Here is a 22,808-nt window from a genome sequence, read left to right on the forward strand (position 1 = left end):
GGCAGCAGTTTCTGTCCACTTTTTATTTGGGGGAAGGTCAAGCTGAGGAATGCCCCTTCTTTTGTCCTCATCTCTGGCAAGCATCGCATCATCCCTGTCCAGAGGTTCAAATGTGGAGTTAAAATGACCAGCTGCAATAATATATGCAAATCGAGTTCTAGTTTCCCAAAAAATATTCAACTTCAATATCGTATCTGAAAACCTGCCTTCTTCCTTGCACTGTAAATTTCAACCTTTGGATTCTAGTCTGTACTCAGGCGCAGCCCTAAAATGTCAGGAGAATCTATCTCAATTGTATCTATTTTGCAGTTCAGTGAGAGCCTCACCCAGACTATTATCCCACTGGAATGACACCCATGCTAATTAGCACTAGCTGGTATAGAGAAGTTTGTATACCCAACCCTACATATGGGAGTGGCAAACCACATCTCCTGAAATAGGCAAATGTCAAACCCATCAACCATGGAGCTCCAATTGAGAAAGCTCACATTGGGGATTAGACCTGCCACATTCCAGGAGACAATAGAACCCTATCATCATGGTCAGTATTCTTTGGTCTATCATGTGACCCCCTGACCAACTCACAAAAGGTGAAATGGAGTTGGGTGGGGTGGGGTAGCAATCTGGGTGGTTTGCTGACAAAGAGGTAGGGACAGACCTAATCGATTAAAAGTCACATTATAGCTTCTAGCTCTTAGTAACATCACAGTGGCTCCTGTATATCCAGAAGAGAGGGGTGCCATCATCATTCAGTCAATCTAAAGATCCCAAGGCAGAACAAGAGTCAGAATGGAAGTGGGACACGTGTTTCAAATATACATGCATGTCACCCCCTCAATACTTAAATTGTATAGAGGAATCACTGTGGGGGGGGGAGTTCTTGAATCTAGGGCTATCAAACCATATGCCAGTCTTCCGCTTGCCAGCGTGAGTTCTATGATTGATTCCACCTCCTCAATTAGTAAATCAGGTAAATTTAAAGTGCAATTATCTGCTTCCTTCATTACCTTACTGAGCTTAGACATTCCATGTACAGGTTCAGAGGCCTTATATTTCCCCACGTTATCTAACTGAACTCTTTAAGCATGGTATATTTGTATTATGCAGCAATGTAGTGATAAATATTGTTAATTTTGTTTACCAGACTTCGTTTACAAATAATGCTCACACACAAAGTCACTCCTAACACTAAGACCATGGGCAATAAACTCTGAGTAGAGAAAAAAAAGAAAAACAACATAGACTATAAAAATCCTAATACAGAAAATTCATGCAATAACACCCACTTCACTCGAAGTTCGTAAGTGTCTGGTTTAGAGAGGCAACCTAATGCTTCTAAAATACATCAGTTTCCCAAACTATAAACGTGTATTGCAAGATAAAAATAGGGCTTCCAGGCCTCCGTGCACTTTGCACTTTAGAAGTAGACCAAACACGGTCATTAGGGCCTCCTCTTAAATTTAACTCAATGCAAACCAAATGCTCGGCCCCTGTCCAAGCTGGTGAGTGGTGGCAGGTGCAGAGTTAAAAAAATGAATAAGTCACTGTAGAACAAGGCTTGTCTTACCGGAGTAGCAGAGGAAACCCTGATGAAGGGCCATTTGGGGGGTGGCCCTGCCCTGGATCTTCTTGGCACGGTCGGGCTGCCCATGACCCGGGCTTTGCCCGGATGCAGCCTGCATGCGTTCCACAGGAGACGGCAGGTGCTTTTCAGAGCGCGTGCTGTGGGAAGTCTGCAGTGGCCCATCCTCACTTCGGTTGAGGCATTTTGCGACTTTGAGTCCTGATGCTGGCAAGGTAATGTCCCGGTTTGTCCTGCACCTCAGGAGGTGGTAGGCGCGTCACCTGGGGCGTTATGGGACTTCAAGTCCCGATGGCAGCAAGGCAATCTCCCGGTTTATTCTGCACTGCAGGAGGTCGCTGGCACTTTTCAGAGCATGCAGTACAAGAAGACTGCAGTGGCCCATCCCCGCTTTCCCTGGGGCATTATGGGACTTTGAGTCCTGATCAGGGGGCGGCTCCTCTGCTACGGCGGAGGACTGTCACCACCCCCATCTGCAGCAGCAGCTGCAAACCTTTTGGAGTAAAAACATAATAAACTATTTTTATTATGTTTTTACTGCAAAAGGGGCAGGGCCACGGGCATGACAGGGACAGAGGTGGAGAGCACAGCACTCCCCCTCAGTGTGCATGTGTGTTTGGCCAGCCGTCAAGGGCCGGCCAAACATACATGCACAGTAGGCCCTGTCCAGCCCAGCGACGCAGTGCCAGATCAGAGAAAGCAGGAAGAGGCTCCCACTCTCCCTAAGGGCCTCCAATCCTACCACTACTTTCATGCAGCCAGCAGCATGAAAGCAGTGGTAGGATTGGGCGCAGGGCAGGCTGGGAGCCTGTTCGTCCAGATGAGGAGCAGATCAGAGGTGGTGCGGCGTGGAGAAACAGGTACATTTTATTTATTTATTTTTTGGTCACGCTCCTCCCTTATTCTCCTCCTGCGCTGTGCCGCCCCGCCCCTTCTCCCTCTCACAATCTGCGACTGGTCCTGATGGCAGCAAGTTAATATCCTGGTTTGTCCCACAAGATTTAATTGAGCAAATTTTGGTGTCATTTTTAATGCCTGCTTTCAGCAGGAGTTAAAGGAAGCACCCATTGTCATCAATGGGCCTCCTTGCACTTTTCTCCACGAGTGTCAACATTTTGACGATAGTGGAGCAAAGTGCCACAATAGCATCAAATGTTTTGACACTATTGACCCTAATACTGCCATTGTGCACCGTATCCTAAATACGGTGTACACATGGTGGTTGTAGGTCGACGCAGGGTGGGTGCAAGAAAGGTGGAGCTGCATTGGATGCAGCACCACTTTTCTTAAATTCGTCCGTTTGTTTTTAAAGAAGGTAATATGCCAAATTAAAGAAAATACTAAACTATGACTTTTAGTCGCCCAAGGTGGTTAACAGTTTGTAATTCTGTGTGGTTCTCAATTGATTTCATCCTTATTGTCAGTGAGTTTCAGCGAGCTCCACCCTCCACAGATGCATCACCAACCATTGACCACCCACCTCCCTGAACATAACTGGCACTTGTGAGAAAGTAGCCTCTTTCTAACATGGTTACCCCCACTTTTGGCCTGTTTGTGAGTGTGTCAGTGTGTTTTTACTGTGTCCTGGGATCCTGCTAGCCAGGACCCCAGTGCTCATAGTGAAAACCCTACATGTCAGTGTGTGTGTTTTGCCTGTCCCACAGGGATCCTGCTGGTCAGGACCCCAGTGCTTGTAGTTTGTGGCCTAATGTGTGTGTTATCAGTAGTGCTTAACTGTTTCCCTGAGGCTCTGCTAACCAGAACCTCAGAGCTTATGCTCTCTCTGCTTTTACATTTGTCAGTACAGGTTAGTGCCTTCATTTACCAATTTCGATTGGCACACTGTACCCCCCTTATAAGTCCCTAATATATAGAACCTAGGTACTCAGGTCATTGGGGTTCCAGGCCACCCTTATGGGCTGCAGAATTTCTTTTGCCACCCATAAGAATCTCAGATAAACCCTTTCACAGAACTGCCACTGCAGCCTGCGTGAAATAGTGCCCACATTATTTCACAGCCATTTTCACTGCACTTAAGTACCTTATACGTCACCTATATGTCTAACCTTCATTTACTGAAGGCTAGGTGCAAAGTTATCAAGTTCGAGGGCACCCTTGCACTAGGAAAGGTGCCCTACATAGTTCAGGGCCAATTCCCGGGACTTTGTGAGTGCAGGGACACCATTACACGTGTGCACTACAAATAGGTCAATACCTATATGGAGCTTCACAATGGTAACTCTGAATATGGCCATGTAAGGTGTCTAAGATCATGGAATTGTCCCCTCATTCCAAATATGGTATTGGGGAGCCAATTCCATGCATCCTGGGGGCTCCACCATGGACCAACAGTACTGCCAAACCAGCTATCTGAGGCTTGCAATGCAGCTACAGCTGCTGCCACCTCACAGACAGGGTTCTGCCCTCCTCGGGTCTGAGCAGCTCAGTCCCAGGAAGGCAGAACAAAGCATTTTCTTTGAGAGGAGGGTGTTACACCCTCTCCCTTTGGAAATAGGTGTTACAGGCTGGGGAGGGGTAGCCTCCCCCAGCATCTGGAAATGCTTTGAATGGCACAGATGGTGCCCTCCTTGTATAAATCAGCCTACACCAGTTCAGGGACCCCCAGGACCTGCTCTGGCGCGAAATTGAACAAAGGAAAGGGGAGTGACCACTCCCCTGTCCACCACCACCCTAGGGGTGGTGCCCAGAGCTCCTCCAGTGTGTCCCAGACTTCAGCCATCTTGTTTTCCAAGGTGTGGGGACACTCTGGAGGCCTCTGAGTGGCCAGTGCCAGCAGGTGACATCAGAGACCCCACCTGATAGGTCTATACCAGATAAGGTAGCCAATCCCCCTCTCAGGGCTATTTAGGGTCACTCCTGTGGGTTTCTCTTCGGATTTGGCTTGCAAGTTTCCATCAGGAATCCTCTGCAATGACGACTTCATCCTCTGATGTCGGATCGACCGCAGCCTGCTCCAGGAACAGCTGTAACAGCAACAAAGTATCCAGAAGGGCTACTTTTCCTCTTCAACTTCAGCTCCAGCCAACAACTGCAATAGTTTCCACAGCGTGCACGCTCTGGGGACTCCCTCTTCACCCTGCACAAGAAGGACCAAAGAAATCTCCCACGGAGTGACGGAGTCACTTCCCTGCTAAAGCAGGCACCTTCTAAGTTGATGACTGGTTCTCTTGGACTCTTCTCCTGGTGACGAGCGTGCTCCTTGGAACACAGATGGTGGACCCCATCGACACAAACTGTCCTGAGGTCCTGCTGTCCCAATTTGGAGGAGGTAAGACCTTCCCTCCCCCAAGAATGACAGTACGCCTGTGCAATGCGTCTTCTTCACCTCCTGAGGCCTCTGTGCACTATTTGCAAAATTCCTTCATGCACAGCCTGGCCCAGGTCCCCAGAACTCTATCCTGTGATGCTCAACTTGCTGAGTTCTTCTCCGGTGGTGTGGGAACTTCCTTTGTAGTGCTGCACCAACCACATTTTGCACCTCCTTTGTCCCCGTGTCCTGGGACTCCCATGGGTGCTATCTGTCATTCCGAGGGCTCTCTAAAGTGCTGAGAGACCCCTCTTCCTCCTCACATAGAGTTGAGGCCCCCAGGTCCCTCCTGGGTCCAAATAGTGTCACTTTGATGCAAAAAACGACTTTGCCGGAACTAAGGCTTGTTGGAGGAATCCAGTGCCAAAACTCACCTGCATCCAACTTCCCTACGTGGGACAACCAGTGCATCATGCAGGAACCCGCTGACATCTTCCTTGGGTGCATTTCTGCAGTCTTCGTCCAACCGGGGACTCTTCTTTCACAACCTCTTCTAGTTTGGCAGGGGCTCCTGTCCTTCCTGGAACTTCTTTCGACTTCTGGACTTGGTCTCCTTCCTTTGCAGGAATTTCGTGATTAGCTGTGGTATTTATGACTATCATTCATGGGTGATTTCCATTTATGCAATAAAAGTGGAATAACCGGAGAATGCATGAGTAAAACATTTTTAATTCACATTTTTATAGTTTTCACCTTTCAGTCACAGAACACATATGATGGACAGTGTTACATTGAAAGCTTTGACTAACATTTGCATCAATGTTTTACCAATAGAAGTAAGGGCGGCGCAATTTCCAGCACCATTGTGTCATGGGTGGGCCAAATCAGTCTTAGTGAACATTAAGGGGCATATTTATACTCCGTTTGCGCCGAATTTGCGCCGTTTTTTTAGACGCAAATTCGACGCAAAACTAACTCCATATTTATACTTTGGCGTTAGACGCGTCTAGCGCCAAAGTTCATGGAGTTAGCGCCATTTCTGGGCGTGAACACCTTCCTTGCGTTAATGAGATGCAAGGTAGGCGTTCCCGTCTTAAAAAATGACTCCCAGGCAAAAAACCCCGCATTTGCGCCTCTTTTTAACGCCTGGGTCAGGGCAGGCGTTAAGGGATCTGTGGGCTCAGAATGAGCCCAGAGGTGCCCTCCCCTGCCCCCAGGGACACCCCCTGCCACCCTTGCCCACCCCAGGAGGACACCCAAGGATGGAGGGACCCATCCCAGGGAAGAAAAGGTAAGTTGTGGTAAGTATTTTTTAATTTTTTTTTTTTGTGGCATAGGGGGGCCTGATTTGTGCCCCCCTACATGCCACTATGCCCAATGACCATGCCCAGGGGACATAAGTCACCTGGGCATGGCCATTGGGCAAGGGGGCATGACTCCTGTCTTTGCTAAGACAGGAGTCATGTTAATGGCGTCTGGGCGCCCAAAATAAATGCCGCAAATTGGGTTAAGACGATTTTTTTGCCTCAGCCTGACTTGCCCCATTTTGGGACGCCGAAACGCCATTTTTCCCTACGCCGGCGCTGCCTGGTGTACGTCGTTTTTTTTCACGCACACCTGGCAGCGCCGGTCGGCTAACGCCGTCTAACGCCATTCAATAAATACGGCGCCCGCATGGCGCTTCAGAATGGCGTTAGCCGGCGCTAATTCTTTTGGCGCAAAACTGCGTTAGCGCAGTTTTGCGTCAAAAAGTATAAATATGGCCCTAAGTCTTGCAGTTCGCATCCCTCCTGCGGAAATAGGGACCAAATGTCAGATGGTCTTAAGGATTATTTCGGGTAATAGTTCGTTATACAGTACAGTTTGTTCACTACAGTATGTAGCCATTGTTCGCTGGTTGGCGTTCTACCACGGCTCTAATGTTTGTCTACTAATCGTTTTGCAAGGATGACAATTTTGTGATCGGTGTTGGGAATCAACTGAACCCAGCCCAGAAGTATGACAAGTGGGGTCAATTGAATGGTGAAGACAGTCATTTATTGCAATAATTGCACAATCTGGTTCCAAACGTTGCCATGTTAGATTAATAAAATCCGCAGATCCCTCTCCGCATCTATTACAATTTGACGAATCTAACTCGAATCCCAATTTCTGTAGTTTCCAGGGTGTGCGTTACAGTTTATCGAGGAATCTGAAGTGTAGTAAGCATGGCCGGCTGCTGGAAAGGGATTCTCCCGTTTGCGCACAACAGTATACCCACACCTCCTCCGGTGTCTGAGGATGGAGGTCTCCTTCCCACTCACCTCTGGCAGATTGGGGATGTTCGGAAAGGGATTTCTGTATTGTGCAGCATAGTGAAGGCGCACGTTTTTGGGACTGTTAGCTGCAGCAAGTATTTCCAATTGGCCCAATTTGCAAATGTCATTTGGGAAGTCAGGTGTGAGTTTTCCTTCTGGTCATTTTAATTCTATAGAATAGATAATAGTCCTGCGGGGGAGGTAAGTGTTGTGAGGGATGTTGTCTATTGCAATGAAATGTTTGCCCCTGTAAAGGTCACATCATTTAGATAAACTGAGGCTACAGAGTTGGGTAAATGTATTTTCCTTTATCATCATTAAAAATAAGGATGCAACTGCGAAGGGATGCTTTGGGTCTAAAGCAGTGTTAGATTTGTTTTTTGCTTTATTCTGTCCCATTCACGTATTGCGGAATTGACCTTGTTCATTTCAGCTACGCCGAGGTAGCTTTAAACCAACGGGTCACATTTAATTGTGTTAGGTGTGCTATATTTTTCTCTACCACCAGGTGAGGAAGGTACTTCAGCCAGCGGTGTTACAAAGTGGCCTTAGCAGCATAGAGTTTCAGATTCGGCACAGCAAAACCTCCCAGATGTTATGGAAATATTAATTTAGTCCAAGCTATCCTCAGTTTTAAAGAAGTGTTAAGTTAGTGTGATAAGTACATTGACAAAGTAGCATTAGAACTTTAGTAGAACTGCCATTTTTTTAGGTCCAGTAGCCCCAACATGGAGAGTGGCAATCTCAGCCACTGGGTCATTTGGTCTTCCAAGTCAGTTATGGCCCTGCCGTAGTTCCTGGATACTATTTCAGCTGGGTCGGAGCTGATCCACACTCCCAAATATTTTACTGTGGAGTATGCCCAGGTCAGTAGGTATTCAAAGTTGAATATTTCTGTGGTGGGCGTTACTGGCAGTATAGTCGACTTCCCCCAATTAATGGGGAGACCTGACCAGTCACCAAATATGATGAACTCTCTTACCAAGTGTTATAGGTCTTCTGGCAGATTTCACACATATAGCGTAATGTTCTCCGTGTACAGTGAGGTTAATAGGAGTCTTCTAACAAATATTAGTTTAGTTTAGTTTAGTTTAAGAGAGTTATAAATCGCACAGCTACCCAAAGACCTCCCAGCACTAAAAAGGAAGTGACAGCTCTGATGCGGAAAATATAAACTAAAAAGAAATAAGGAGGTTAGATCGAATAAAGGACAGTTTTACATTTTTTCCGGAACGGAAGCTCCGAGGGTTCTTGCCGGAGTTCTAGAGGTAGGGCGTTCCAAAGGAGTGCTGGCTTGATTGAAAAGGAATTACCTCCCCATGAAGACCTCTTGAACCGTGATATGTGAACTAACTGTGTGGTGGAAAATCTCAGCGTTCTTGTAGGGGCATAAAGAGAAATACTTTGTCTAAGAAAGTGGGGTCCCTTATTGTGCAGAGCTTTATGTATCATGCATAGGGCCTTCAAGTGAATATGCAGTTTTATTGGTAACCAGTGAAGAGAAGCTAAGGCTGATTTGGCTGATTGATGTGTAGGTAAATTCATAAGTAGTCTTGTAGCCGCATTCCGTCCAACCAACGTTTCAGTTTGGACATTTTAATCCATTTACCAATGTCCGCTAAACAGAGAGAATGATGGCCATACCTTTGTAGTAGGGAGCAGGAAAAGGCTCCAATGCTCTTTCAAATAGTATGGAAGAAAGTGGGCACTCCTCGCTTGTCCCTCTGTTAATTTCAATTGGTGCTGAGATTTGGCCAGTCAGATACAGCTTTGCAATCGGTTGTGTGTAGAGTAGTTGAATCATTTGCAAAAAAGGACAGGGCATGCCCATCCTTTGCAAAACGCCCATGAAGGCAGTCCAATTCAAAGGAGTCAAAAGCTTTTGTGGCATCGACAAAGAGCGCCACAGCTTTCGTGTTCGGAGCTCCTTGGTCTAGCAGTGCAGAGTGCGCATAAATTGTGCATGGTGTACCTTCCTGGCACGAAGCCTGATTGTGCGGCAGGGGTAGTAAACTGTTTACTGGTACTTTGTATAGTATTTTTGTCTCACAATTTATCAGCCACAATGGTTTGTAAGAGTCGCAGTCAGTTCCAATTTTATTAGGTTTGAGCAGTGACAGCAGGTAATTTTAGGATGGAGGGAGGCGGGTGGGGCACACAGGCACATATGCATACACACTCATTCATTCACACATGCGCACACACACACATCCATTCAGAACACTCATTATCAAATATTCAAACATACACACACGCACCAAACATTCATTTAAAATAAAAACGCACACACACTTACCTTCAACTCTGCCTTGGAGGTCTCAGGAGGGTTGGGACTGCTGCCTTCCCTCACTGACTAACCTAAGGTTAGCCAATGAGGGAAGGCAGCAGCCCCAATATATCACAGAGTGGGTTGGGGTCAGTGAGACTGCTGACCGCACCCCACCTGTGATGAGGGTGTCATTGATTGACATTCAGCCCTGAGCTCTTCAGGGCTTAAAACTGAAGGGCCCAGGTCCAAAGCAATCAGTGACATTTCCCCATCTCACGAGGGGGAGGGCCTCAAGGCAACTTTGCTAGGCTGAAGAGGTAACACCCTCAGGGCTGTGACTTCTTCAGCCCAGCAAAGTTCAGCTCAGGCACCAGGGAGGCTCTGGAAATAGTGCACATTTAGCTCCTGACGGCCTGACCTGAAAATGAAGAGTCCCTGTGAGGCTGACCTTTGCTCAGCATGAGAGACACTCTTCTTGAGGGGCAAAAGGTAGGGTTGCGTGACCCCTCAGCCCCAAAGGACGAGCCACGGCTGGGTTTGAGCAAGGTGATTAATAAAGCTTCTCTCACAGATTTGGGTAGTTCGCACCTTTCAATGACCTCCACAAACACTATTAGTAGTGCGGTGCTGACTTGGCTACATATGTTTTGTATACTTTGAGCGGAAGACGTCTCAGCCTGGTGCTTTATGATTAGGTACTTTCTTGATGGCATCAGTGATTTCACCTAAAGTTACAGGAGATGTCAGGAACTCCCTCTGGGCATCGTTCAGCCAGACCAAGGTTATGTCGTCAAAGTATGCCATTGTCCTATCCTGAGAACCATTTTCTGTGCTGAATACAATGCTTTAAAATATTCTGAGAACACCCTTTCAATGTCTAAGTGTATGATGCCTGTGGTGTCATGTATTTGTTATATGGCAGATGCCGCCCATGGTTCGGGATAGCGTTGGCTAATGCTCTTCCATGTCTTTCACCCTCACAGTATAGTCTTGCTCTTGCACATTTTCCTAGGTTGTTTGCTTCTCTTTCTCCTATCATATTTAGACACTTTAGTCCATATTTCTTTCTGAATTACCTGAACAGTGCAGTCAGTTAATTTTGATTCAAATTGTTTTATTTTACTTTCTAGTTTGGTTAGATGCACTTATAGTGTTCTAAGTAGACTGTGTTACTTTGATGCATCAATATGCATTTGACACTCAGCACTGCTTTAAAAACCTCCCAAATGAGCCCCCTGGTTGGTTACTTGTCTTGAAAATAGTGCACTTTGGTCGTGCAGAACTCATCTTGAAAGAGGGGGTCAAGTAATACCCTAGGCGATTAATGCCACAGCCGGGTGTATCAGGGTTAGTTTGGGGGCTGAAGGCAGATGAGTACAGGTGAGTGGTCAGATGCTGTTGAAGAAAGGTGTGTTACCTCTAAGATTTATGTGCTGACATCTTTGGAGGAGAGCCAGGATATCATGTGTCCCAGAAAAGTGTGTGCCTTGTTGAGAGTTTGGTATCTCTGCTTCCAGATATCTATCAACTCTCCACCTCAATTAAGTTGTTTAATGCTGAACTTGAATTAGAGTAACCTCTGAATAGGGTGTGTGGTCTATCAATTTATAGGTCCATTGTTGTGTTAAAGTCCCTGCCACATATCAACTAGCTAGTATTATCTGCTTGTCTGTGTCCCCCAATGGTGTTATAAAAGACCGGACTATCTGCTGTGGGGCTGTATAAGTTAACTAGTGTCAGTAGTTGCTGGCCCAGTATCTCTTGCAGAATTATGAATCTCCCCCCTGGGATGACTATTGTGCTCATTTGGTGGAAACATGTCCCACACTTGTTAAGGTTAACAACTCCCCTAGTTTAGGATGAGTAAGGCAATATAGCAGCATGATTGGCCCATTTGTGTAGAAGGTGATTCTTAGAGGTAATACTTTGAACTGGCTGACTTATGGATTTGTCCATATTGATTTGTAGTCCCAGTTTTTAAGGGAGACTTACAGATTCTTGGAAGTCTTGTTTTGATTTTATTTGAGTATTTACTTTCATAAGTGAGTAGTTGAAATACGAGTAAACAAATATCTTTCGGTTAGAAATGGGGTCTTTGGTTGACAGTCGGGTTACCCCCTGTCCAAGCAAGGACCCTCACTCGAGTCAGGGCAAGTTCCACACAATCCAAATTATCCTGTTCCCATCCTCTGGTAGCTTGGCACTGAACAGGCAGGCTTAACTTAGAAGGCAATGTGCAAAGGATTTGTGCAATAAATCATGCAATAACACAGTAGAACACCACAAAAATACACCACACAGTGTTTAGAAAAATATATAATATTTATCTGATAAGATGCAGGTAAAAACGATTAAAATGCAATAAGTAAATTTTGAGATTTCAATGCGAAAATGAAATGAAGTGCCTTTAGTCTCTTAAAAGCAGTAAATGTCCATTACAAACACGAAATTCCCTGGTTTGCATTCAAAATGTCCGCAAAGAACCGTAGAGAAGGAGATGCGTGGAAAACAGGGAGGTGTGCGTTGATTTCTTGGGCAGGACACAGTGATGCGTCGTTTATTTTCCACGTGGGGACGGCGGTGCGACGATGTCCGGCACTCGGTCGTAGATCCTCTTCATGTTGCGGGGTTTTTGGACGCCCCGGGGACGATGCGTGGATTTCCGGTGCTGACAGGACAAAGTCAAAGGGGCTGCATCGATCCGGTGGGCGTTGCATGGAAATTTCTACCACATGGCAGGCACTGCATCGATTCCTGTCTGGAAGTTGGGCTGCGTATTCCAGCTCGGCTGTGCGTTGATCCAGAGGGCTGTGTGTCAAATTTCCGGTCGCTCCGCTGGTGCTGCGTCGATCTTCTCGTTACGAAGTCTGTCTGGGTCGTTCCGGTTCGGCATGCTGTGAATGTTTCACTGCGATGCAGGCTGTGCGTCATTTCTGGCAGGCTGTGCATCGATTTTCACCACTCAAGGAGTCCTTCTTGCAGAGATTAAGTCTTTTTTGTCCTGAGACTTCAGGGAACAGGAAGCAAACTCTATCCAAGCCCTTGGAGAGCACTTCTCAGCACAGCCAAAGAGCAGCAAGTTAGCAGTCCTTCACAGAAATCAGTCAGGTCTGTCCTTTGGGCAGCCAGGCAGTTATTCTGGGCAGGTTGCAAATTCTGGTTCAGGTTCTCTTCTCCAGGAAGTGTCTGTAAGGTAGAGTGTCTACCTCAGAAGTTTATCAGTTGGTAGGGTCAGAGACCCTACTTCAATACCCAAATATCCCTCTGAAGTGGGGGAGACTTCAAAGAGTGGCTTAGAAGTGCACAAGGTCCCCTTTCAGTTGCATCCTGTCTGCCAGGGTCCTAGTAGGGGGTCTGGCAGTCCTTTGTGTGAGGGCAGGCTACTGTCCTTTGACATGTAAGTATCAAGCCCTCCACCCTCCCAGCACAGGAAGACCCATTCAAAATGCAGATGTATGCAAGTTATGGCTGTGTTTGGGGTGTGTGAATGCACAAGGGAGCTGTTATCTAAACCTAGCCAGAAGTGGATTGGAAGGCACAGAAGGATTTAAGTGCAGAGACATGCTCACTTTCTAAAAGTGGAATTTCTAAAATAGTAATATTAAATCCAACTTCACCAGTCAGCAGGATTTTGTATCACCAATCTGGCCATACTAAATATGATCTTCCTACTCCTTTCAGATCAGCAGCTACCACTCAAACAGTATATGAGGGTAGCCCCAATTTTAGCCTATGAAAGGAGCAGGCCTCACAGCTGTGTAAAAATGAATTTAGGAGATTTACACTACTAGGACATGTAAACCACACAGGTACATGTCCTGCCTTTTGCTTACACAGCACTCTGCCCTATGGGTTACCTAGGGCATACCTTAGGGGTGACATATGTAGAAAAAGGGGAGTTCTAGGCTCGGCAACTACTTTTAAGTGCCTAGACGAATTGGCAGTGAAACTGCACCCACAGGCACTGCAGAGGCAGGCCTGAGACATGGTTAAGGGGCTCCTTATGTGGGTGGCACAACCAGTGCTGCATCCAACTAGTAGCATTTAATTTACAGGCCCTGGGTACATGTAGTGCACTTGACTAGGGACTTACAAGTAAATTAAATAAGCCAGTTGGGTGTGAGCCAATGTCACCATGTTTTAAGGAGAGAGCATATGCACTTTACACTGATTGTCAGTGGTAAAGTGCGCAGAGTCATAAAGCCAGCAAAAATGAGGTCAGAAAAAGAGAAGGAGGAAGGCAAGTTTGGGGTGACCCTACAGAAAGGCCATTTCCAACAGTTTATTTTCTGAAACCAAGCTGCAACCACTGGTATGCACTTTGAGAAGGTTTGATGTGCAGATTTTAGATGGATTGAAAGCACTGTATTGTATACTGGTAATATGTTTCTCCTACTAAAAATCTTAGAAACTTCCTGTGAAGATGAGCAATTGGAATGTGCAAATATGCATCCTGTAGATCTACAGAACAAAGCCAGTCATAATTTTATGTGAGAAAAATTTTGAAGCAATGATACAATTTGATTTTTTTCTTGAGGACAAACTTGTTCACCAACCTCAAATCTAGGATGGGTCTGAATTGTTGAGATTTTTTTCTCTTCAAAGTGATGAAGAATCTAGAGTAAACTCTCTATTTTATTTGGTGGACTTGAATCTTCTCTATTGCTTCTTTTGATAAAGATTTTAACTTTTAATTTTGATAGTGGGGAGTCTGTGCTTGTCTTGGCGACATACAAAGTGAAAATGTTTTGAAACTTATTGGGTACCCTTTTGAAACAATGTTTAAGACCCCTTTGTTGTGATCAGGTTCTGCTCTTCGTGATGAGACATTACTGCTTCTCCTACAGTAGTGGGTAATTGTTACCGGGGTACCAGATTTTCATTAGCTATTTCTGGTCTTTGACCCTGTTTGTGGTAATATCAGGGTTGGTACAGCCATAGTGGGGATTGAAAATATCATCTTTCCCTAGGCTTGAATTGTTGTTTGAAATATTTCTTCTGTTCCTCCAAACCAACAGTCTTAATTGCCTCTACCTCGTACTTCATGCATAACATTTCTAGCTCAGTATGTTGGCCAAAAAGAGTGGACACAGAAAAATGTAGATTTGCTATCTTTTTTTGTGCTTCTGCCTTTAAGGAAGAGAGTTGTTTCTTCTGAGTATGATACCATGACGGTAACCTGACTGTCAGCTCTACAGATTCCGCTGCTGTGCTTATAACTTGGTTTGAGACCAAGAGCTTTCTTTCATCAATTCTATGTAATGTTGTTGCCAGTGTTAGGGCAAACATGATAAAAATTATTGCATGCATTCCCATATTTTGCAATAGTATCTTCCAAGCAATGCAATAGCGCTAGCACTTTTCAGGTGGGCTGATAATGTGCCACTGTTCTTTTTGCCTACTGCATCCATTGGCTTACTCCCCCTTTCAGAAGGTTTTGATGTTTCTGACTCTGAAGGATGTATTCTTCTAGCTGCTGTTATGCTGACTAAGACAGGTTTTGGGTCAGTCTTTAAAAGTTCTGGTTCCTGTTATGGAGGCCTGTAATTTTTCATAAGGCAAGGTGTTTTAGCCTTCACAGTAGCAAGAGTCAGAAATTTCTCCTTCACTATCGTAAGCAGACCAGGAACAACAGGTAGGAGCAGTTTTGGAGTCACTCTTGGCTGTTAAGTCCCAATAACTAGAGAGACTGATGGTAAAGCGATTTCTACTAGGACATAGAGTTTAGCAGACCCTCTCACAAGTACTTCTTGGAATGTTACTATGTCCTGCAGTGGAGATGTTCTGGTGAGAGACTTTGGGGAAAGTAGGTTACAGGATGAACAATGTACATCTGTATCCACCTCAGATGATTGAGATCTTGAGTAGAATCTCCTTCAGCATTTAGCACAAGTACTTGGAGTAGTTTTTGACTCACTCTTTGGAGATTCTTGTGGAGGAGGATTATATTTCCCTAGAGGTAGCATAGGTATTGCTTTAGATTGCTTTCTTGGAGGAGAAGTTTATAAAGGTATTAATTAAGTCTCTATGGATCCACTAAAGGTACTGTAGATTGAGGAAGGTGATAAGGTAAAGGAGACATATTAGGAGGAGCCATCCTGGAATGATGAGAGTGAGTATAAATCTCCTCCCTTTGCCTTTTCTTGACGTGGATTGACTTTCAAGACAATCTGAGTGTTTTAAATGTGAATTGACCAAGGATAGTGATAGCAACCACACTACAGGAATATCAGAAGAAGGCAGTGATGTTTTCTACTTTTTTGATACTGACGGCACAATTTTTGGCAAATACCTGTGCCTTTTGGAAGTCAACGATGGCTGACCTGCAGTCAAATCATTTAGATTCAATGTCAGAGGATGTCTCAATATCAACTACGAATGCTTCTTTGATACTAACCTTGAATATCATGACAAAGAGAAGTGATGGTGGTGGCGGCATCACAGAGTACCTTACCTCGATGGCGAGCATGAAGGCACTGAATCTCTTGACACAAACATCATTGATTTCCTTTGGCTTTCAGAATGATGGTGATGCTTTTCTTTTCCTTCAGATTTTCTCTCCCTGGATCTCACTCTATGGGAGTCCTTGGTGGGAAAAGGTATGGATGTTGTGGCAAGCAGGGAGGCTGATCTTTCTAGTATCTTTCTTTTTTTCTTCTCCTCTCACATTCTCCATCATCATGAGTCTCTGTCTTTTTTCTCCCACAAGAGGGACACTTTGAAAAAGTGACAATATTCTGATCGCATATCCTGTCACAAAATGGAATGTAAATTATACACTCAACAGAAGTTGTTAACCAACATCGAGTGAAGCATGGAAAAATTATTTCCTGATGATTATGAAGTGATTTTTGAGGTTTCCATGAGATGGAAAACAGAACTGACTCTGGGAGGCAAACTCCGAGGGTCTTGAAGACACACTCTCCTTTTTCACCCTTACCTGCAATGTACTTTTTTACCTTCACGTAACAGACAGTCTTGCATTTCTGATGCTGCAATGGAGTACTCCTCTATATAATTTTAGGGCCCTATTATGCACATTCAAGAAAACAAATTAGACCACTGATAGCCTTTCATGGTAAATTCCTATGGTTACATCCATGGACAGACACTGCTTCTTTCCTATGGAAGAAAAGTATGTAAAAAGGTTTGGCAGGATCTGAAAAAGGTGGTGGTGGAATTTTGAACATTTATGACTAACAATGAAGATGCTACAGTGCAGGACTGAGCAAATAGTGTTTTCCTTGTTTTAAATGTAAAACTTCTAAATCCACTGATCGCAGGAAAGTGGCCTATAAAATATGTCTTCATTTCACTTTTGAAAGGCTAATAGCTATATCATACAGTATCATTTCGTTCAACAAAAATAATGGACTAGGACACTGCTTTAGCATCAAGATATAATACAAGGAAAGGCACTTTAGAATGCTTGTCTGGAAAGTAGGTAAGGCAGCACATCAAGTGTAACTGACTGATTCAGAAAGGTGGCAAACTTTGCAGGTTCCCCCAGAAAACGTATATGAGTGCTAACGGTACAGCAGGAGGTCTTGTCACATGTACGACCGTGGCCTGGGTTGCTTTCACCACAAGTACTTAGGCCCATATTTATACTTTTTGACGCAAACCAGCGCCGGCGCTGGTTTGCGTAAATTTTTTTTCCGCTGGCTAACGCCATTCCAACGCACCAGGCGGGCGCTTTATTTATGGATTGATGTTAGCCGGCGCTGCAGGCTGGTCAGAGTAAAAAAAAAAGACTCTAACCAGGCAGCGCCGGCGTAGGGGAAAATGGGGGTTGTGCGTCACAAAAAGGTGCAAGTCAGGTTAGAGTAAAAAATCATGGCTCTAACCGGACTTGCAGCATTTTGTGACACACAACCCTCATGGAAATGTCCCCTGGGCACAGTGGCATGTAGGAGGGCCCAAGTTAGGCCCCCCATGGCACTAAGAAAAAATGTAAAAAAATACTTACCTCAACTTACCTGTACTTACCTGGGATGGGTCCACCCCCATCCATGGGGGTCCTACATGAGTGGGTGGGGCTTACAGGGGGTGTCCCTGGGGCAGGGAAAGGCACCTGTGGACTGCTTCCATGGTCAGAGACCATGGACATGAGCCCACAGGTCCCTTAATGCCTGCCCTCACCCAGGCGTTAAAAAATGGTGCACAGCAGGCTGGGCACCGTTTTTTAAGGCCCGCCCCCTCCTGTGAGTCAAAATGACGCAGGAGAATAAATAAGGCGCACAGGCCTTAAAGTCATTTTTGGGACGGGAACGCCTACCTTGCATGCCATTAACGCAAGGCCGTTTCCCGCATCCAGAAAATGACACACACTGAGGAATTTTGACATTCGCGGGGTCGGGCATCATAGTATAAATATGGTGCAAGGTTTGCGCCGAATGTGTGTCAACATTTTTGATGCACATTTGGCGCAAACAGAGTATAAATATGCCCCTCAATGAGTTGTGTTTTTGGAAAACAAGAATCCTGCAGGTTTCAACATGGGTTTGGTTTTATCCTCAAAAGGAGTAAAACCACAGCACTTTCTGGGATCAAGAGGCATTTGATCTTGTAAAGCATTTAAGCACTATGAAAGAGCTTGCATCTCTTTTTAGAAATTGACTACCATACTGGACAACCCTGCTACAGTTAAGTGCTGCGATTTAATTTAGCTGGGACTGGGTTTTTTAACTGGCACCTAATTCTACTTTCAGGTCTAGAGCACTAGCCTGCTAAAAGTGCTTGATCCTCCATGCTAAATACATAGTAACACAAGGAACCCAACAGGGGAAGGGAGAGGGAACAAGAGAAAGAGATCTCTTGGAGGCAGTTGCAAATGTCACAGATTTTTTATGTTGTGCTGCCACCTCGGTCCAGTCACTGGTAAGTGGGTCTTTGCTCCAGCTTTATGACCATTAAATAAGAACATGAAACATATTACTCTCTTTGACCTTCGACTATGAACAATTCAACTCCCCGCATTGGAAACCTTTCTCTAAAGGTTTATCTTAAGTTACTTCGTTCCCTCTTGTTCTGAAAACATTACAGGGTTTTGAGGGCTCTATTTACTCTGTCGGGTGTTAATTTCCACTTTCTCTAAAAACCCAATGTTCATTAACCCCTTCTGTGCCCAGGACGTAATGGTTACGTCCTGAGGCACAGTGCTGCTGTGCCCAGGACGTAACCATTACGTCCTGTGCACAGACCCCAGAGGGAGCTCTAGCGCTCCCTTTGTGGGGTTCCCCCCCACCCCCCCAAGTCAGGGATGGCAGGGGAAGCCCTTCCCCTCCCACCCCTGACCCCCCCTGTGATGTCAGCGCGCGAGCGCGCGCTGATTAGTCACAGGGTCTCCCCCATCGCGCTGGAAGCAGAGCTTCCAGCGCGATTGAAAGAGAAATGCTTTGCATTTCTCTTTCAATCCCATGGGGAGGCCCCGAGAGGCTTCAAAGGGAAGGAAATGTATTTCCTTCGCTTTGAAGTCTCTCACAGGGTTTCAAAAGCCGGATTGCTTGCAATCCGGCTTTTGAAACCCCACTAGGCACCAGGGATTTTTTTTTTTCTGAAACTGTCAAAAGGGAGCGACCCCTTGGGCAACGGTCGCTCCCAGGGGGGGCATTTTTTTGGGAAGGCCTTTTCTGCCCCCCTGGGGGCAGATCGGCCTATTATTTTCTTTTTTTTTTAGGTGGGGAGCGACCCCTTAGGCAAGGGTCGCTCCCCTAGGGGGCAAATTATATTTAGGCCATTTATGCCCCCCTTGGGGGCAGATTGGCCTATTTTGATGAGGCCAATCTGCCCCCAAGGGGGGCAGAAACCATTAGACACCAGGGAGGTTTTTTTTTGCGTGAATTTCACGCAAGGGGAGCGACCCCTTAGGCAAGGGTCGCTCCCCGGGGGGGTATTATTTTAGGCCATTTCTGCCCCCCTGGGGGGTAGATCAGTCTATTTTGATTAGGCTGATCTGCCCCCAATGGGGGCAGAAACCACTAGGCACCAGGGATTTTTTGTTTTACAGATGGGGAGCGACCCCTTGGACAAGGGTCGCTCGCCTGGAGGGGCAAATTGTATTTAGGCCATTTCTGCCCGCTTTGGGGGCAGATCGGCCGATTTTAGGTCAATCTGCCCACAAGGGGGGCAGAAACCAATAGGCACCAGGGATCTTTTTTTTGCGCTGTCACGCAAGGGGAGCGACCTTGTAGGCAAGGGTCGCTCCCCGGGGGGGTGGGGGGGCAAATTTATTTTAGGCCATTTCTGCCCCCCCGGGGGCAGATCGGTCTATTGGTATTAGGCCGATCTGCCTCCAGGGGGGGCAGAAACCTCTAGGCGCCAGGGCAACATTTTTTTTGTGTTTTTTTTGTTTGTTTGTTTGTTTTTTTAGAGATGGGGAGCGACCCATCAGGCAAGGGTCGCTCCCCTGGGGGGCAAATTGTATTTAGACCATTTCTGCCCCCCTTGGGGGCAGATTGCAATGTCACGCAGGGGTCGCTCCCAGGGGGGGTGCAGGTTGGGGGGGTAAATTTATTTTAGGCCATTTCTGCCCCTCATGAGCCTATTATTAGGCCGATCTGGGGGGCAAATTGTATTTAGACCACAAGGGGGGGAGATTGGCCGATTTTAGGTCAATCTTCCCCCAAGGGAGCAGAAACCACTAGGCACCGGGGATTTGTTTTTAGGCCCCAATGTCACGTAGGAGGACCGACCCCGTAGGCAAGGGTCGCTCCTGGGCAGGTGGGGTTTGGGGGGGTAGGGGTCAAATTTGTTTTAGGGCATTTCTGCCCCCCCCCCCCCGGGGCCGGCTGAGCTAGAGGCCAAAATCCACAGGTAGGCACTTTGCAAAAAACATGTTGTGTCCACGTTGTGTTTTGGGCCATTTCCTTTCGTGGGCGCTAGGCCTACCCACACAAGTGAGGTACCATTTTTATCGAGAGACTTAGGGGAACGCTGGGTGGAAGGAAATTTGTGGCTCCTCTCAGATTCCAGAACTATCTGTCACCGAAATGAGAGGAAAAAGTGTTTTTTGGCCAAATTTTGATGTTTGCAAAGGATTCTGGGTAACAGAACCTGGTCAGAGCCCCGCAAGTCACCCCATCTTGGATTCCCCTAGGTCTCTAGTTTTAAAAAATGAACTGGTTTGCTAGGTTTCCCCAGGTCCCGGCTGAGCTAGAGGCCAAAATCCACAGGTAGGCACTGTTTTCTATGAAAAAATGTGATGTGTCCACGTTGTGTTTTGGGCCATTTCCTGTCGCGAGCGCTAGGCCTACCCACACAAGTGAGGTATCATTTTTATCGGGAGACTTGGGGGAACGCTGGGTGGAAGGAAAATTGTGGCTCCTCCCAGATTCCAGAACTTTCTGCCACAGAAATGTGAGGAACATGTGTTTTTTTAGCCAAATTTTGAGGTTTGCAAAGGATTCTGGGTAACAGAACCTGGTCCGAGCCACACAAGTCACCCCATCTTGGATTCCCCTAGGTCTCTAGTTTTCAGAAATGCACAGGTTTGGTAGGTTTTCCTAGGTGCCGGCTGAGCTAGAGGCCAAAATCTACAGAAGGCACTTTGCAAAAAACACCTCTGTTTTCTTTAAAAAATTTGGATGTGTCCACGTTGCGCTTTGGGGCGTTTCCTGTCGCGGGCGCTAGGCCTACCCACTCAAGTGAGGTATCATTTTTATCGGGAGACTTGGGGGAACGCTGGGTGGAAGGAAATTTGTGGCTCCTCTCAGATTCCAGAACTTTCTGCCACAGAAATGTGAGGAACATGTGTTTTTTTAGCCAAATTTTGAGGTTTGCAAAGGATTCTGGGTAACAGAACCTGGTCCGAGCCACACAAGTCACCCCATCTTGGATTCCCCTAGGTCTCTAGTTTTCAGAAATGCACAGGTTTGGTAGGTTTTTCTAAGTGGCGGCTGAGCTACAGGCCAAAATCTACAGGTAGGCACTTTGCAAAAAACATCTCTGTTTTCTTTCAAAAAATTGGATGTGTCCACGTTGCGCTTTGGGGCGTTTCCTGTCGCGGGCGCTAGGCCTACACACACAAGTGAGGTATCATTTTTATCGGGAGACTTGGGGGAACGCTGGGTGGAAGGAAATTTGTGGCTCCTCTCAGATTCCAGAACTTTCTGCCACAGAAATGTGAGGAACATGTGTTTTTTTAGCCAAATTTTGAGGTTTGCAAAGGATTCTGGGTAACAGAACCTGGTCCGAGCCACACAAGTCACCCCATCTGGGATTCCCCTTGGTCTCTAGTTTTCAGAAATGCACAGGTTTGGTAGGTTTCCCTAGGTGGCGGCTGAGCTACAGGCCAAAATCTACAGGTAGGCACTTTGCAAAAAACACCTCTGTTTTCTTTCAAAAAATTGGATGTGTCCACGTTGCGCTTTGGGGCGTTTCCTTTCGCGGACGCTAGGCCTACCCACACAAGTGAGGTATCATTTTTATCGGGAGACTTGGGGGAATGCTGGGTGGAAGGAAATTTGTGGCTCCTCTCAGATTCCAGAACTTTCTGCTCAGAAATGTGAGGAGCATGTGTTTTTTTAGCCACATTTTGAGGTTTGCAAAGGATTCTGGGTAACAGAACCTGGTCCGAGCGACACAAGTCACCCCATCTTGGATTCCCCTAGGTCTCTAGTTTTCAGAAATGCACAGGTTTGGTAGGTTTCCCTAGGTGCCGGCTGAGCTAGAGGCCAAAATCTACAGGTAGGCACTTTGCTAAAAACAGCTCTGTTTTCTGTGATGTGTCCACGTTGTGTTTTGGTGCATATCCTGTCGCGGGCACTAGGCCTACCCACACAAGTGAGGTATCATTTTTATCAGGAGACTTGGGGGAACATAGAATAGCAAAACAAGTGTTATTGCCACTTGTCTTTCTCTACATTTTTCCCTTCCAAATGTAGGACAGTGTGTAAAAAAGACGTCTATTTGAGAAATGCCCTGCAATTCACATGCTAGTATGGGCACCCCGGAATTCAGAGATGTGCAAATAACCACTGCTTCTCAACACCTTATCTTGTGCCCATTTTGGAAATACAAAGGTTTTCTTGATAGCTATTTTTTACTCTTTATATTTCAGCAAATTAATTGCTGTATACCCGGCATAGAATGAAAACCCACTGCAGGGTGCAGGTCATTTATTGGCTCTGGGTACCTAGAGTTCTTGATGAACCTACAAGCCCTATATATCCCCGCAACCAGAAGAGTCCAGCAGACGTAACAGTATATTGCTTTCGAACATCTGACATTGCAGGAAAAAGTTACAGAGTAAAACGTAGAGAAAAATTGATGTTTTTTTCACCTCAATTTCAATATTTTTCTTTTTCAGTTGTTATTTTCTGTAGGAAACCCTTGTAGGATCTACACAAATTACCCCTTGCTGAATTCAGAATTTTGTCTACTTTTCAGAAA

This window comes from Pleurodeles waltl, chromosome 5 (genome assembly GCF_031143425.1).
Source record: "Pleurodeles waltl isolate 20211129_DDA chromosome 5, aPleWal1.hap1.20221129, whole genome shotgun sequence".
Lineage (NCBI taxonomy): Eukaryota > Metazoa > Chordata > Amphibia > Caudata > Salamandridae > Pleurodeles > Pleurodeles waltl.